The 13,611-nt window shown below is 46.3% G+C and overlaps 1 protein-coding gene across 2 annotated transcripts in view; it reads left to right on the forward strand.

Moving 5' to 3' along the window:
- The window catches only part of RASAL1 (RAS protein activator like 1), a 1,443,380-nt gene that overhangs the window by 1,189,686 nt on the left and 240,083 nt on the right, over positions 1 to 13,611 (forward strand). The gene's annotated exons all lie outside the window — the stretch shown is intronic.

The raw sequence follows: 13,611 nt of genomic DNA on the forward strand, positions 1-13,611 counted from the left end.
GGTAATTCCGGCAGGATACCGGAAAACACACCCTACCGTTTCTGCCACCTGATATCCTGGAATTACCGGGATATTCCTGGTGGCGGAAAGAGTCAGTACTCCATGGAGGGGATTGCCAGAATTACCGGCACTGGTATTACTGGCAGCTCTTGGCTGGTGGTAAGTCAGTGACCCCCACCAGTAAACCTTTGTTTTGTCAGTGCTGGAAAAGCGCAGTGCTGGAATTACCAGCAATTTTAATGGCCAATATTCTGCACCGGCAAACCCATAATGACTGTAGCGTTATTCTCCCCTTCCTTATTGAAAACATACAATTATCAACGTGTAGAATGAGTCCCATAAAATCTCGTATGGGTTTTAAACTGACTTTCAAGAATGAACAAAACTCAGTAAAAAATAATTAACTATATGGTCACCTGTTTATAGTCATTATTTCGCACATTCTGCCCCTTTATGCACTTCTTCCATTTCCAACTACCCTCAATATCAACCTCTGAAGAGACAGACAATAGCCTCTTCCAATCAGCAATCTCTTATCTATCACACCTTAATGTGTTTAAATGAAAAACAAATACAAGCTAGAGGTAAGCTATTTTGAGGTTGGAGGTTTATCTCAATGGGCCTCATTACGGGGTCAGCAGTAAAACCCGCTGGTACGCAGCAGGCTGCCGCCAACCCCCTAACACCATTTCTGCCACCTGACATCCCGGTGCCACCGGGATATCATGGCAGGTGGCGGAACAGTAAATCCCCATTCCCATGGAGTCCCAGAAGACTCCACGGGAATGGGTCACTGAAGCACTGGCACTGGTGCTTCCTGGAGTTCCGTGCCCCTAGCGGAAAACTTGCAGTTTGGAAGTCCGGAAAGGGTGCCGGCACGTTGCAACATGCACCCTTGTTTCCGGACCGCCAAGCATGTAATGAGGCCCTATGTCTCGGGAGAGGTGATCACTGACGGTGCAATGCCTGGTGGCTCTGGCATGCACTTTTTGTTCCCGGATTCTGGATCAGGGGAGACATTTCCCCCAGTTTCTGAATACAGGGAAATCGGGCCAAGTTCAAACACTGCAACCCCTGGGGCAAGGTAACAGGCTCAGAGACCCTGAGGGTAATGGAAATATCATGGATCCCAGAAAAAACATACACCATCTACATCCAGGTTACGGTAAGAGGCTCCTAGGGATCCGTAGGGCTGGAGACAAAGAGCCCCTGAAGGAAAAGGGGCAGCAACCAGCGATTACCACACATCATATGCATCCACTGTAAGGTCAGGGACCCCTGAGGAGTCTTGATAGTAACTACTGGGATTAGAGGGTCAGATAGTGCATGAACTCAAAACACCTTAACCCATCTAAATCCATTGCAAAGTAAGAGACTCCCTTGGCCCTGAGCATGGAACGTCTCTGAAAAGGCAGGGACGCCAGAGCACCTCACACCATGTGCTTCCATTACAAGTCAAAAGACTCCAGGCAAAGTCTCAGCTGGCTACTGAGATTGGATGGTAAGAGATCCTGAAGGCAGGGAAACATGGGCCCCAGAAGACTGTACACCACGCATATTCATTGGTAGGTAAGAAAACCCTAGGAACCTTTGGCAATGGAGAGTCAGAAACCCAAAATGACAGTGTCATGGACCAAAGATCTCATGTCACCAAGTAATTCGGAGTAAGGTAAGTGGCAGGAATTACTGGGGTTGGAGTATCGAAGACCCTGAGGGTGGTGGGCATGATCCCCAGAACATCGTACATCATATACATTCAGTGCAAGGTATAGACACCTTACTTAGAAAGGTCTACCAACCATTAAAATTAAGGTGTCCGTAACACAAAGACGCTCTTTGTTCCTTTATGGATGTCTATACCTGAGGGTTCCATTGTGAAAGGGAATGATGAATCTGGTTCTTCTTATGCTTAGTTCCCGTCCATTGTGGATAGATTTTCAGGCCATTGTCAGTTCTTTGGTCTCCTTGGTGGGCTTGCCATTCTCGCCGCATCTGGACGATGGCTCCCAACTACCCCCACTGCTGTGTGCTCTTTCAGGGGTGTTTGGATTTGGGCCCTGCCAGGAATGAGTTCCAGGTCATCAAAGCCTTCAGCCCTCTCATCCCTGGTACTACTTCAATTCTCCAACTCAGATTCCACCGGTTCTGTCTACCATCTACTGATTACCTGTGACGAATCAACTTCCGAGGCACCAGTGGTCCAGGGATGAATATCAGTTTCTTAACAATCAATCAGCCCCACACCTCTAGTACACTAGAAGGGATCTGAACAGATTGGAAACACAAGCAAATTATAAACCTCCTTGTCCAATCTTGGTAGCATGGACGAAACGGTAGGCTTATCTCCGCAAGGTTGTGGATCGTTGGTTAATTGCAGCACAGTGAAAATTATTACCCAATGGTAAAAGGGACTGTCCAGTAAAGGTTGTATACAAATATCTACTTTATTATCACAACAGGCAGTTCTAGCACACTACAAAATACATGCCACCCTCTAAAGGAATGCAGAGGACAGACAGGTTCAAAGAAGGAAAAGGGATGCACTCTGGATACTTACAGGAGGGTAGTCAGTATAGTAATTAATCTCAAGAGTTCAAGGATACTTGGTTTCAACATAAAGGGAGCAATGGGTTGTAAATTGTAGTGTCCATAGAAATGATCAAAATTAAAAAATCAACTGGACAAATGATTGCATCTTTTTACTGATTTGTATTCAAAATTTGGGAAATGTTTCTAAAATGTAGGTGTGGTGTGGGCTAAGGGTAATAGTTAAGGTGGGGAAGAGGAGTAAGCATGGGGACTCCACCGCATTATTTAAATTAAAAAAAAGATGCAGTCATTTCCCCATTCAATCTTTTCATGGACATCCGTAAATTGTCACTCAGGGCCTTTGGAGAAGTTGATTTCAGGGAGCTTTGCAGCTTCTGAGACAGAGTTCAAGGCGGGAGACAGCTGCGGGTATCAGGTGACAGGCAGTTCGGCGAGTGAGGTTGGATGGATAGCTGCAGGCTGGCCTACACGGAGGCTCAGGGTCAGGAATCATTGTCTCAATGCCGGTCGTTGGTTCTGAAGCACTGTTTGAGGCGTCTCGGGCAGTTTAAGTGACTGCGGCGCAACATCAGTCAGCAGTGCAGTCGGTTGCAGCTCGAGGAGCACAACTGGCTCAAAAATGTCCTTTAAGTCGGACGTTGGTAGATGCTTGTCGATGCACTCCTCCTAGCTTCTTCACTAGGCTTGTGCCGTCCTTTAAGGTGGACGGCCTGATGCTGAGGAGAGTGTTGCAGGCAGCTGCCTTGCCCTTGGTTTGTTTCAGAGACTCTCTGGCACTTCCCACTTAGGAAGCTTGCTGCAGGGCCTAGCAGGTCACGCTGTGTGCTTGCTGGGTACCGGTTCTGGAGCTTCTGGTGGGTCCTCAGTATCTCCATCTGTTCCCTAGGAGATGTTTATGGGAGGGATTGTGCTTCCCTCTTGGAGGTCCTGGCCATCCTTCACTGGTGAAAGATGTAAGGCAGGCTGTACCTTCAACCAGGGCCCAATGCTGAGTTCTTCTTGCTTCTTGCAAAGTCTTCAGATGATCTGCCCAAAAGATGGGCTCTGGCCTCTTTTAAAGCCAAATGGGCCACAGTGATTGGTGTAGGTTAAACCTACATTAATGAACCAATCCTGGGTCCCCACCAACAATCTCCTGTATGCATGAGGTCATAACCATAGTGCTTTGCAGCAGAAAAGGTAAAGGGGTGAAAACATGTAATACTAACTCCCACCCATCCTCCTGTCTGTTGTGGATCAAAGGGTCTCTGGTTAATTGAGCTGTCTGTGATTCCTGATTAAAGTGGCAGGTCTCCCTTGAAGCTGCGGCAAGACCAGACTTTCTGGCAACTGCAAACCACATTTTCATACCTTCTGAATGGGGTCTCCCTGTGGGGATGACTATTGTAAACAGTTCACTGCCTTTTTGCTGAGAGGCGGCAGCTGGCTTCAGGTCGACACAGATGCATATCAAAGTTTGTTGGGGTTTCCTGTCTCCTTTGCTAACCTCTGCAGCCAGGCCCCACGAGGGCCTGCTTGAAGTGTACTCTATTAGTATGCTAATTATGTTAATTGATGCCCTCATTCTGCAGGGCTCAACAAAAGGACAGGGCGGATCCATGGAGCTTTTGATAGTTAATTAGGTTTTGCCCTCCCCTTCTGAGAGGACATGGTGTTCTCTTGGCTGTCATATCACAACTAAATATAACAGGGGGGACCCTATGGGGGCTCAAATAGGAATGGGGATTGGCATTTCAAATGGGGACTTACCGGTCCCGCAAAGAGCGGAATGGACCGGTAAGTCCCCATACCGCCACGTCGGTGGCGGTACCGGTATTGGTGCTAGTCATGGCGCTAAAAGCGCCATGACTAGCACCAACCTCGGAATGAGGGCTACTGTCTTTTCTCATCCTTCTCTTCTCCTATGCTGGCTTCCACCTTTGGATCTCTCCCTTTTCTAATTCTTTCATTCCTTTTGATAGTTCTTTCTCTAGCCTTCCTCCTTAATCCTGATGATATCATTTGCTCTTCTTCCTCCTATTTCCCTCCCTCCTTCCTCCTGTACTTGTCCTCCTTATACACAGTTGTTTCCTTACACTTCCCTTCTTTCTCCACTCTTCCTTGCTCTCCCTAACTATCTCCAAACTCCAACACATGCCCTGGGGTCTGTCCCCTTGTAATACTTTGGTCTGTGGCCAATTGACTTACCTCTGTGAACTTGTAGAGTAGGTTAACTTGTATGGACACAAGGATTAGGTTTATGGATTTGTTTATGTTTGGCACCTTCCACCCGATTCTTGTACAACTAAGGAACTTTCAATAGTTACTTATTTGCCAGCACTTCTGCAGGCACAGGGCATACATGTCTGGCCACCATCTTAGAATCAGGCACACCTCTCTTGATCAATACCTTGTTTTGCAATAGTCTCTTCGGGCACCCGCTCTGTCTCTCCTGTCACTGTGATTCTGGCTGTTTGTTGTATGAGCCATGTACTGTTGGACATAAAAAGTCTGAGTAGTGGTCCTGGTCTACTCCAAAGGAGCAAGCATGCTCCAGTGGTTCTCTGGTGCTATGGTTCGCAGGCAGCGATCGCAGTCTGGTATCCGGGACAATTTCTTATACCTGTCTGACACTATGAGCTGTTATTTACTGTCACTCTACAGCGGCCCTCAATTAAAACACACTGCTTGATTGAAAGTTGCACTACTGTGTCTAGAGCAGATATAGGGAGACCCCAATTTAAGGGTGTGTTTGGTGGAAGGTTTATCTCTAGGTCATTTTTAAAAATTTCTGTCTGACACTTTTTCGTTTTTTAAGTGGTGATGATATGATATGCTAGATAAGATTTGGTTCAGGTTTAATGATAATATAAGCAGTGATTTTCCAGAGTCCACTTATATTTAGCAACTTGGGCAAAATAAAATGGAAGCAATTGGTGGAGTCATTGCAAGGAGCCAGTAGAAAAGACATACTGTATATCTCCTCAAATTGCATGATATGATATGGCATTTGTAACATTCCTATACACGGGTATTTCAAGGCGCGATGAGGCAAGGAAGGGAAACAGAGGGAGGACGGAGACAATGATCTTACTAGGCCAAGTGGCATTGAGATCATGCAAGTGCAGCGGAGGGGGAGCAAAATGTGCCAGGGGAAAGGGAAGGGGGCAGTGCTGTGCATGGGATCAAAACAATAACAGGAAGTGCGGCCAGCAGGTGGCAGGTACAAGGGTAAGTGCAGACAACAGGTGTCCAAAAGTGCAGGTAGGGGGAATGTAGGGTTACAGATACAGAACCTAATGCAAGGGTTGCCGGGAGGCAGTGTTGGAGTGCAACTGGCCGGGCAGGGACCTGGGCCAGTAATCAGAGGGTAACCAAGTGACCAGTGCAGTATCAGACAGGAAATAAGTAGGGGAGAGGAAGAGAGAAGGCAGAAGCAAAGAGGAAGGTCTTGGGGTGCTTCCGGAACCAGAGATGGTTCTCCTCAGGTTTCAGAGAGGTAGGGAAGCTGTTCCAGAGGGAGGCCCCAGCCGAAGAAAAAGATCTGTCACCAACTCGTTGCTTGTAGAAGTGACTGACCCTGAGGGAGTTGGAGGTGGAGGAGCGAAGAGCTTGAGTAGGAAAGTATTTACGAAGTGAGAGTTGGAGGTATTGAGGCCCCAGAAGGCCTTGTGAACAATGCAGAGGGTCTTGAACTTAATCCTTGCAGCCACTGGGAGCCAATGCAGAAATTTCAGTGCTGGAGAGATACGATCCCTGGGCTTGAGGCCAAGGACAAGTCTTGCAGTCCTGTTCTGGATGAGTTGCAGAGGGCGCAGAGGAGAAGCAGGCAGATTTAGAAAGAGGCTGTTGCAGTAGTTCAGCCTATAGAGAACCAGAGCTCTAGAGACAGTGAGCCTCTGGGGGAAGGAGAGGAAAGGAAGAATACCTCTGAGGAGGTGCAGTTGGTAGTATGACTTCTTAGAGACGTCAGAGAAGTGAGGAGAAAAGGAGAGTTTGGAGTCGAAGATGACCCCGAGGTTCTTAGGTGGAAGCAGGAATAGGGCCAAGGGAGGCCAGACAGAGAGTGACAGCAAAGGAGGGATCAGGTGTGCCAATACAGAAAATCTTCGTCTTACTTGCATTAAGGCAGAGATTGTTGGCGGCACACCACTCCTGGATAGCAGACAGACAGTTAGAGATGAGAGAAGGAGAAGAGGTGGCAGAGGGGAGCCTGAAAACAAGATGAGTGTGATCCGCATAGCACTGAAAGTTGGAGTACAGAGCAGCAATGCAGTGGGCGAGGGGTGAGAGGTATTGGCTGAACAGCCAGGGAGAGAGGTTAGACCTGAGGAACACCGTAGGTAGAGAGTGAGATAGAGGAAAGGAAGGACCCAAGTTGGACCTGGAAGGGTCGAACAGAGAGGAACGAGGTCAGCCAGGCCATGGCCTGAACGGTGATACCCAGGTTATCACAGAGATGATTGAGCAGGATGGCATGGTTAATCGTGTCAAAGGCAGAAGAGAGATCGAGTAAGATGAAGACAGAGGGGATACTAGAATCAAGGTTAGAGAGCAGGTCTTCACGGATGTTTAGGAGAGCAGTTTCCGTGCTTCTGGCTGCTCTGAAGCAAGTCTGATGGTCATGGAGACAACCAACAGATTCAGTGTGAAGATTAGGCTGGGAGATGGCCAGCTTTTCCAGGAGTTTGCCCAGGAAAGGAGTGATTGAGATCGGGCGATAGTTAGCTGGGCAGGTGGGGTCGGCTAAGGGTTTCTTGAGAAGGGGTCGGCTGAGGGTTTCTTGAGAAGAGGGTGCACAAGAGAGTGCCTCAGGGGGGAAGGGAAGGCTCCAATGGCAAAGGAGTGGTTGCAGAAGTCAGCCAGGGCAGGAACGATGGTGTCAATGTGGTCCTTGATGGTTTTGGAAGAACAGGGAAGTACCTGTTTTGACAAGACTTTCATAGATCGGACTTGTGTAGAAACCTTGTCAGGGGAGAACAGAGGGAGGAAGGTGGCCACAGGCGCCGGAGGTAGAGGAGAGAGTGGAGAAGGAGGAGGAGAGGGCAAGAGGATGGACAAGATATCTTGGGTTATAGAGATGAAATGAGAAGCCAGGGCCGTGCAGAGGGCCTGGGAGGGGACAGGAGAGGTAGAGACTGCAGCAGGATTGGCCAGCTCTTTGCAGATGCTAAAGAGTTCGGACTAGTTGTTAGATGTAACGACGTGGGTTTGGCTGTGGGATCTCTTCTTAGTGCAGACAGAGAGCCGGTATTGTCTTTGGAGCATGCGGCAGGCCAGTTTGTCAGAGGATGCGCAAGAAGCTAGCCATTTCCTCTCAGCCAACCTACACTTGCGTTTAAAGGTGATGAGGTCAGAGTCATACCAGGAGTTGCACTTGGCATTGGGCTTCAAGTGGTTCCTCATGACAGGGGCAAGAGTATCAGAGATAGAAGAGTGGACCATGGAAAGAGCTGTGTCAGGATATGAGTCAGCCAGAGGAGGAGGAGGGGGAGAAAAAGTGGCAGCGAAAGCCTCAACTAACACACGCTTCATGGGTCGGATGACTGAGATAGTAGCTGGCAGTGCTGGAGTTGACTAGAGGGAGAGATGCGAGGAAAGGAGAAAGTGATCACTCCAGGAGAGGGGAGTGGTGAAGGAGATAGAAAGGGGGAGGTTTGAGGAGAACAGAACATCCAGAGTGTACCCTGCAGAGTGAGTCAGGCCAGAGGGGAGAATAGAAAGAGAGAGAGCCGCAGAGGTCGCGAAAAAGTCCAGAGGAGGGACAGGAAGCATCCAGGTGGATGTTAAAGTCTCCAAGAAGGAGGAGTTGAGTGGTCGAGGCCAGGAGGGAGGAGGAGAGGTCCTCCCACTCAGAGAGGAAGGAGGTGATCTGACCAGGTGGCTGATCGATAGTAGCCACGGTAAGAGAGTGGTCAGGAGAGAGAGAGACAAGGCATTTGAAAGAGGAGTAGGCCTGCATAGGAATGACAGATACAGGCATCCACTCCAGGAAGATCAGGGCTCCACCCCCTCCAGAACGGTTGGATCTGGGTGCAGAGAGGATCTTGTAGCCATCAGGGAGGAGAGTGTCAAAGCTCGTGACTGAGCTGGCTGTGAACCATGTCTCTGTGAGACCGAGGATATCGTGATCAAGTTCTTCCAGGAGGCAGCAGATGTCAGAGGAGTGTTTGACAGCTGAGCAAGAGTTGAGAGTGGCAATATGGAGAAGGTTGCCAACCGTGAAAGACGTCAGAAGTATGCCCTGCAGAGGTGCAGAAGGAGCCCGAGGGGGGGCAGAAGAGGAAGGAGGAGAGGGCAAGGTAGCCAAGGAGGAGGCAGAGGTGGGAGGCAAGGAAGCCGACGAATTAGTAGATTACTATCACGCAACATGACTCCAGTTTCCATGGGGCATTTAGCAGAGAACTGATCATTTAGTCTGGTGTACTTCTTGTATGGTTAGATTTGTAGCAGCTAGCCGCACCCAAGCTAGCCAAAATATTTTGTATATCTGAACTTAATCTCCCTGTGTGATATGTTTTATGTACCTGCTGTCTAGTATGTGTTATGACATGCCGGAATCTTGTCAGTTCATTGACCAGACTAAACAATATGAAAGTAGAGAATTGGTGATAAAGCACTAGATCTTGAGAAAAATATTTTTTTTCTTGTCAATTATCTTCTTATGGCCATATAAAGTCATGTCAGTAGCATTTATCTGGAAGCGCGTCAGTGTTTTTCTGGCTACTCCCTTCCCCGAGGCAAGTGTTCAATATTTTGTACATCAATAATCTGGCTATGACACATGCCTAAGCACGTATGTGCCTGAATACATCGTGACCGTCTGAATTGTGGTCAGGGCATGAAGATGCATGCGTTACGACCCATGTTCCATGACAAGGAGACACCTGGTGGTGAAAGGATAGCATTTTGCTCGGTAGTATCAGCCTTGTTTCAGAGATAATTTGATGCCAATGTAGTGGGCAAGCAGTGTACAAGAGATGTCCCTTTTGGACAATGAAAGAGCAATATATATCGAAATGTCACTCTTATATGCAGTATGTAGCGTAGCTCAAATATTACGCGGTTGCAGTAGCGACACCAGAGTCAAAGTTGCAACAAAAAGTTAATTTCCTTTGTAAAGTTTGATCGCGTCCATAAAAGCTCACCAAATGTGGTGAAACATAAGTTATGGCATACTAGAGTGTACATGATAAAGTTGTTTTTCATCAATATATAACAAAAGTAGTAATTATTTTTTAGATTTTCAGGAGGCGCTACATCTGAAATGAGTTTGAAATATTCACAATGCATCTATATTTCAGTCATGCACAAAAGGAGTTTCCTTTTTTCAATGAAGAATTGTACGTTTTTTAGTGGAAGAATGTTTGTTTTTCTTTCATGAAATAAAAAAAGCTTAGGCTTATCACCTTTAAAAAAAGGCAAGTCTCTATGCATTGGAAAAGCTAACCTTAAGGTTTCTGCTAACAGTACAAATGAACTATTTCCCAAATATAAACAAAGGCCCACCACCTACAAATAAAGCTTTAACCCACTACACCATTACTTCACTGTACTAACTTCAAGTATTAGGTAGCATAAATCAATAGTTTGCATAATGGATGTGGTGAAGTAGTGCTGTGAGTGTTGGTAAGGTCTGCCAGCAGTAGAGTTCTTCGAGTGCAGTATTTTCTTGTATATTTTGCCTATGTCCATGGAATTGTATTTGTCATTGGATTGAGGAATTGAATATTCTGGTAGTGGGCCAGTGCAGTGCTTGGCAGCTTTGAAGAGTACTTTGCTCTTGTAGCCTTCTTCTGCTATGAGTGATTTGTAGTGAATAACTTTGGCTGTGGATATGAGTGTCCTGCATGCAGAGCGGGTGGCTATCCATGTGAGCCGGTCTTCTTGCTTCTACTATTTTCATCAGGTATCCTTTTGTCTGCAGAAATAAGGTTTACTGTTAGTGAGTAGTTTTATGCATCACAATGTGGAGGATATAGCCGTAGCCCTATTGAGTTGTAATTTATGTGGCCCACTGGCGTTGACATTGTTACTTAATTTGCTACTAAGCAAGGTGAATATGGTTTTTACTTTAGTAGGGGTGTTGGAGCCGGAAGGCAGGACAATGACATTTCCTTTTAACGGGCCTATGTTGTATTGGCCTTGGCGGGTGAGAAGCGTGTGCTGTTCCTGGGTGAACGTGGCATCCTGGGTTGTTCAATCAGGGTAAAATCAGAGATGCCATTCAAAAGCTGGTGCAGATGTGACGGTCAGGTCAAGACTGATCTTTTTTTTTTTTTTTTGGGTTGGAGTGATGAAGTGATTGGTGTGTACTGTTTTGAAGAGATTGAGGAAAGGTCTCTGGTTTTCATGGTTGTTTGGGTGCCTTGAAGAAAAGTGGCAATTGAGGAGCTCCGTAATATTTTGTGAGGTTGCTTTGTGAAGGATGATGGCTATGAGGGCTTGAGATGATGGCGTGGCTTTTGCCAGGGTGCTACTGAAGGTGACATGCAGTATTGTTATTTATGTATCCTGGAATCAAATGAATTCCAATGTAGGTTATCCAATCCTTCCAATTTCTTACACCATTATATTGCTCAAACCTCAACCAAAGGCCTCGGAGTGAATCGACGTGATAGGTTATTTATAACGCGCTTAGTAGACCCGGGATCGAACCTGTGTTGCTCTGTGTCGTCTTGCTTCCAAGGCGAGTACGTTGCCCCTGAGCTATCCTCCCGAGTGCAGTGGAAAATATCCACTCATCAAATACATATCATACAATTGTTTCATCCAGATCACAGTGTATCTATTAAGGACCCAGGAAGGGAGAAATTAAAAATATATCATTTGTCATCCATCCGTGCTCTAGTCCAGTTCAAATATAACATTATAAATCCAAATATTCATTTAATCCTAGCAGACTCCAGGAATACACAATTTCAACCCATACTCTTCACTCTGAAACGGTGTGTTTTCACCCTTAGCACCTCTGACCATACCATTTACATTATATGGAAGCAAATACATTTGATTGTAAGTGCGTTTTTGGAAAAAGGGCTTTGATACAGGCGGTCTTGTGTTATTCATCCTATTAATTTGACTAACACTTATCCCCGCTTCACTTTACTTTTCAGTGCGCTTTTCTAGCACAGAAAATCCAGATTTACACCATTTCACCGCATGGGGCATATCACCGCATTTTACGGCTGCCTTTCAAATGGGGGAAGTCCTGTATACTCCTATTTTACAAACCTTTGTTGCCTACATATCCCCAACCCTGTGTGCCTTATTTTACCACCCCGTCCCTCTACCTGCCCAACATCTGCCATGCTAAAATGCGGAAAAATGCCCAGCTGTCAAATGTGTTGAAGGAGACTGAAAATTCAACGTGTACTAACAGATCCTGGAATCACTAGCAACGGCTCATGGGTGTACCCTTTTTTTTAAATAAAGGACCACACCCAGAAGGGTTGCTGCCTGATAGATGTAGTCCCTTGGATCTAACTGGACCCTAAAGCAACTTCCCGTAGTAGAGACAGGCACAGTTTTCAACCTGCCGCAGTTGGGGTGTGCACTACATGCATAATACCACAAAGACCAGTTAGCCATGGTGTAATATATGTGAAATAACTATCACTGTGCTGTTGACTCAGGAGCTCACGGACATTGAGTTGGTGTCACACATGTCTGACTTTGGCCAGCACTAACAACCTGTGCTGTGGACTTTTCAATTAACAGTTTCTATGTGAGTACGATTTTGATAAAAATGCCCCGCTGTGCTGATGTGGGGAACCGCAACCTAGTGACTCCCCCTTCCCCACCTCTCCGTTTGGAGACAGAAACTAGGGACAGATAGAGGTTTGCGCAAATACACTTAGTGTGATGATTAGTTTAGGGGCGATGCTGTCAATTTTACAGTGTAATTCTAAGATTCTTTGCTAGAACTGATTTGATTTTGATTGTGAATATTTATATCGTGCTCGTAACAGACTAAACCGTATAGCGTCGCAGCTGATAATTAAAAGTTGATCAGGCAGACTGAAGCTAGAAACACATTTAAAGCAGGAGTTCTCATCATTACATGATGAAATTCAATTATGTAAACCGGAAAGTTTATAGTGCCCTACAGAATTCTCCAAGGCCGTGATCTTTCTAGGAATACTATTCCACAGTTTTGGGCCAAAAACAAAAAATCTTCTATCACCCAGTGACACGAAAGCAGAGGGGGGTACTCAATAGCAGCTGGTCTTTTGATCGTAAACACCTTGGAGGTTGGTAATCGCTAATCTTAACCCTCAGGTAGACTGGTGCCGATCCGTTTAAGCATTTAAAGATGAGACATGCCACTTTGAACTTGATGCGCTCTTCCACTGCCAGCCAATGAAGTGCAAAGCAAGATGGAGAAACATGAGCTGATTTACTGAGCCTGCAGACCAATCTAACAGCCGCATTCTGGGCCTTTTGAAGTCTATAAAGTTGCTTTCCTCGAATACCCATCAACAGGCTATTGCAATAGTCCAGATCGCTGTTAGTAAAGACCCCCACCACTGTTGCGTGATCTTCATCTGGAATATATGGCACAACCTGCCATGTAGTCTCAATGAGTCCAGAATTGCCTGTACCTTGGCTCCTACTTGGCCTTCGCTACCTAGATTTTCTGGCCAGATACAGCCCAGATTCTTTACCTTAGAGGCAAAGCCTACCTTTACACGCAAATGATTGGGAACTGACAGTTCGTTGAAAACTGTAAGTAGATGTCTATGTCCGAACAGGACAAACTCTGTTTTAGACGCTTTCAGTTGAAGCTGGTAAGCACTCACTGACCTCTTCCAGGCAATGTTTTCCTCAAAGTCACCAATTTTGATGAAGATCTGGGTATCGTCAGCACAGGAACGATAACTCATCCCATGGCGCCTCAAGATCTCCATGAACGGTTGAAGGTATAAATTAAAGAGTAGTGGTGACAGTGAGGACCCCTGCTGTACACCACATCCTATAGTAGTAGGATCTGAGATGAAACAGCCAAGTTTAGCATGATGTTGACGATTCAACAGGAATGATTTAAACCATTTAATGGCATGCTATGAGACTCTGCCAACC

This window comes from Ambystoma mexicanum, chromosome 10 (genome assembly GCF_040938575.1).
Source record: "Ambystoma mexicanum isolate Mex_15411 chromosome 10, UKY_AmexF1_1, whole genome shotgun sequence".
Classification (NCBI taxonomy): Eukaryota; Metazoa; Chordata; class Amphibia; order Caudata; family Ambystomatidae; genus Ambystoma; species Ambystoma mexicanum.